Source organism: Porites lutea, chromosome 3, assembly GCF_958299795.1.
Source record: "Porites lutea chromosome 3, jaPorLute2.1, whole genome shotgun sequence".
Lineage (NCBI taxonomy): Eukaryota > Metazoa > Cnidaria > Anthozoa > Scleractinia > Poritidae > Porites > Porites lutea.
The window spans coordinates 45023554-45028323 of record NC_133203.1 but is presented as its reverse complement, the minus strand read 5'-3'; positions in this window follow the sequence as shown (position 1 = coordinate 45028323).

Below are 4770 nucleotides of genomic sequence, written 5' to 3'. Positions count from 1 at the left end.
ACAACCCAATACGAATTCCGAGGGTTACGCCTCCCTCGCTACCAATGGGCACAGTGAGTTTTATTATAGATTTGTTACTTAATGTTCCTATGGCTGGAGCAATCGCTGAGCGTCGTTTAGATCGCAAAAGCCTCACAATCTTTTTATTTTTTAAATTCCCATATGGAACCAAATAACGTACATGTTTTAGTGGCTCCACTGTAAGGGTTTTTTAATCTTGTGTCATTCGTAACTGGCTCACGTAATAACTATTGTACCCTGGGTGCCAGAGACTTTTCTAGCGCGGTTTCTGGTTTCTGTCAAGCCTTTATAGTGACCCGCGCGAAAAGAAGGCGCCGAAGATGTGTCGGCCTTTGGCAAATCCCGAAAATCCCCGCTGCACGCGAGAAAAACCTCTGGCGCCCAAGGTATAACTATTGGTCACACCGTTATCAATCACGAATAAGATAAGCTTTCGGAAATATCACTCGGTATAATTTCAAAATTCCATTTGTTTGTACTCATCTATAGCTTTTAATAAATAGCCAAGCAGACTACATTCATCAGTTTCTACAAATACCGCGTTCTTTTGTTAAAATTTTGGGAGGTTCATTTTGCACCATCGAAGAGCAAAATTCACTTCCCTTGAAGCGAAATTTAACGCAAATTTCATCGTCTCAATGGTAAAACTACGAGTTGCCAGACTTTGAGTAACACCTAAGATCAGGCTTTGATGCAGCCTTTGTTACTGTGTGAGGGAATTTGAAAATTCAATCATTGCTATGTTAAGGTGTCGTTGATGAAGCTGATTTTTCTTAAAGCATTTAAACAAATGTTCCTTAAAGAGCGTATTGATAGAACCGTAATTATTATTTTGGTAAAGATAGATCATAGCGGCAAAGCCTTTTCACATTATGGTTCTCGGGCTCATGCCGGATCTTACTTAAAAATTAGGAACATGTATAAAAACATTTGAGCGTCAGAATACAGCATCCTTCTATTGATCCCAAGCCCGGGGGGGGGGGGACTCCCATATGAAACAGACGGGGATGCTCGTTGGAAATTTTGAATTTAACCCCTAAAGGAGACCATCTGGGCGTGGCTCAAGCTTTTTGTGACCCCTAAAGGAGTCCAATCTGGGCGTGGCTTAAGCAAATTTTGACCCCTAAAAGAGACCGCTTAAAAACAAACAAATACGAAATGCAATGAGTTTTAATGATATAAAGACATAATCATCGAATGCTTTATCTAAAAGTAATTTTTAAAAGCATTGTCATAAATCTCAAGTTCTTCGCGGAACCCTAAACTTAAAATATTGGCGCTTTGCCCGGAACACCCTAAGCGAGACCAAAATCCAAAATTTACACCCCTAAGCGAGAAGACGAGCATCCCTGTCTGTCTCATATGGGAGTCCCCCCCCCGGGATCCCAAGCTGTACCCCAGTAATAGAACTAGCTCTACTGGCGCTCGTGATTGCCAGACTGGAAAGTTTATGTTTTCGTATTTACTCGCTTGCCTAAAAAGCGGACGTTCACGTGTAATCTTCATGAACTACCTTCGTAACAACAACGGACAACGAATATACTACAGGGAAGAAACAAGGAAAGATATAAGAAAATCAGGTGAAGAAACAGTTGGTGTAGCTTTTTGCCCAGACCTAACTCAATACTTGAGATAAGCATTTCGTCACAATGTGTCTGTCAAAAACAGTCGATAGCGTGAAGGGAAGGTTGGACATGCAGCAATGTGCAAAGCACCACGTCGCGTATGGCAAGGGAGCTCATTTGGAACAAGCCGTCGAACCACTGGCGCCCTAAGGCTGGTATTTGCACGATCGGCATAAACTGCCCATTTATGACAAGATGTCAAAAAAAGGTCTCAGGAAAGATCGATATTGCGTACTGATATTAAAATGATCGAGACTACATTTTGTACGTCACAACGTAAGCGAAACACTAGCCTCTGCTCAAAGGGTAGAGATAGTGCGAAGTAGTATTTCAAACACGACAGGCACTGTTTCATCCAATTTCCAGACACCGAGAAGTGGGTGCACAATCCTACTTTTTGTACTCAGCTGAGTTGTCATTTTTATGCTAGAGACGATAAAGCCGTCATAAGACGACTATAACATCTATTGTAAAAACGGCAAATAAGACAGACGCATTTAACGTCTGACGACATTAACGTCTTCTGTTAGTGCGTCGCTTAGACGCACTCACTAACAAACGACTTTAACGTCTCCGGCGTTAAATGGGCCTAGCCTAAAAACGGGACGGCGTAAACTGGGACGCATTTACACGCCCAACCCGTTCGAAAACGACTGGGAAGAGTCAGTGTTTTGTCCTTTTCGGAAAACTCTGTTTTGTTCAACGTGTACCTCTACTTTTATACGTCCCGGTCTTACACCAGACGACTTAAACGTCTCCAGCATAAAAACGGCCAGTTAATAACTTGTTCTCCTTTCTTTCCTCTTTATACAATATTTTACTCACTGGAAGTGAATTCAGTTAACCCAGGGTCATAAAGCGAGAATAAGAGAGGGAGCTGCAATTTCTTTTGTTTTACAGTGAATCGTCTTTCGTTTTTTAACAACACAGTAATTTATCGTTTTCTATCTAACGTGACGCGTTTTTTATTCTCACTGGACGAAAGCTATCCGTCTTATAATTATGGAGACGTCGAAAATTCAGATTTAGCATCCTTCTTCAGTGCTTAGTGAACTCAACTCCAGCCATTTAAAACGGACCCGTGAAGTTCAATTCTTGCTAGACAGGCAGAGGTGGAAGCCCGAGCTTCTGTCATGCCGCCAGCTTTAGCTAAGAGAAAATTTCAAAGAAACAACCATATTTATTAATGTCGAGGGTCAGTTGACTGCATTTTAACGCCTTGCAAGTCAAAAAAGCAAAACTCAAAGAAAAGACAGGGATGGCTATAAATTCAAACTTTTAGATTGAAACTTTTCATGCGCATCACGTTTTGACTCTGAGAGGTACGTAGTGTGGTACCAAATGAACACTGATTTTGAAGGAAGGGTTAAGCTTCTAAGAAATAAAACTGTGGTGTTGCGGCGGTGGTGGCGCCTGACATGCAAAACTTTGGTTTTATCAACTGAGTTGATAAAGTAGTTTGGCCTCTCTAGAGGGATTGAGAAACGAAGCTGTGGTTTATACTGATCAGATGCTCAGTTTTGAAACACAATGCTATCTGATCCGTTCGATCAAACTTTCAGTCAGAGGTGACGTAGACTAAAAACTTAGCAAAAAACGAGTGGAACTGGGTGTGTCACTAAATTGTGATGCAGATTGGTTGAAAAAGGGTGAGAGGTAGTCAGTTTGTCTAGTTTGAAAGGGTGACTCTCCCGGGCGATAAACAAATTAGGTTTGACTCTCCCCTAAGGGGAGTGGGGCTTCAGAAGTCGGAGGGTCCCAAAACAGGTAACTTTCCTGAGAAAAAGCAGATGGTTTTTTTTTTCACCTCATAACGAGTTCCTTTTTCGTCGCCTTTCTGTTGTCGTTGCTTTTGTTTTCGATATTGCTTGTTTTCTCTTGATCTGGCGAAGTTCCAGAGCAAAATTGTTCTCAAAGATCCCGCAGAGTTTCTCAGGAATTCTCGAAATTCCTTCGCGTTAATTTACACTAAAATTCTCCAGAATATAAAATAATGGTATTCACTTCACATCTGATCTATTTTTTTCAAAGCACCTCCATAACAAGAACAACAATAACTGGTATAGTCTTCAAATAAAAAGACACAAACTAAAATATAAAAAAAGTCAAGTGGAAAAGCGGTTGTCATAATCTCTTTGATCAAATTGTACACGTGAGATAAGGGTGCCCGTAGTCACAATACACGTGTGAAAAAGAAACGCCAGAGTTTACGCTATATAGTATTTCGAAGTCGAAGGTGCGTGTTCGTGGTGGTGGTGGGAGGGGGGGATATTAACAGAAGAGACAATATGGGCTTCCTCAAAAGGAAAAAGATGCCAAGCGTCTCTTATCGGTCTTTCGGGTCATAAAGGACACCCTCAATGTTATTGTCTAGTATTGATACCATAAAAGAGATTTATAGTAATCATTAGTATGAAGGGAAAGGCAATATAGAGGGTGCATGAGCCAGGCTACGGAGATTATGTTCAAGGCCCGTTATTATGCGTTATAGCAAAGGATACTTAATAAACATCTATTCTGAAAAGTAGGCGTAAAGCTCATGTTGGAGGTGTGGTCACTCGGGTTTATAAATTGGCACCACCTACCATAGACTACCTAACATTCTCCCCATGGAGATTATGGGGGAGGTGCTGCATGCTACAGAAACCGCAACCCGTTTAAGGCTAGCTGCATATGCATAGCCAGGTGCGCCTTTACCTACTCAGTAGCCTTTGACGTTGCGAGCGAAGGTTGTATTTTTGCCGTTCTTTATAAAGATAGTGAATGAAAACGAGTTCTCTTGCAAGATTTTGAGTCGTTGTTTTACATTTAAAAGAATATTACGTTTGAAATCAAAGAGAAATTAATCATATGATTTGATAATTCAGAAACCTAAAGCCCCAAAGAGGTGGGAATAAACTGCAAACTAGGTTAGAAGAGATAAACATGATCCATTACTGCCAAGGCTTGGAGGAAATTTGTGTATAAGAAAATTAACGAATTCCTTAGAACATAGCACGATGAGATTCATCTTACTGTCCCTTTCCCCAAATAAAAACCAACTGCTAACGCGCTGTTTAACCGTGTTGTTTTGTTGCCCTTCTGTTGCCGTGGTCTTTCTCTTTTAGCCTGTGTAGTATTATAG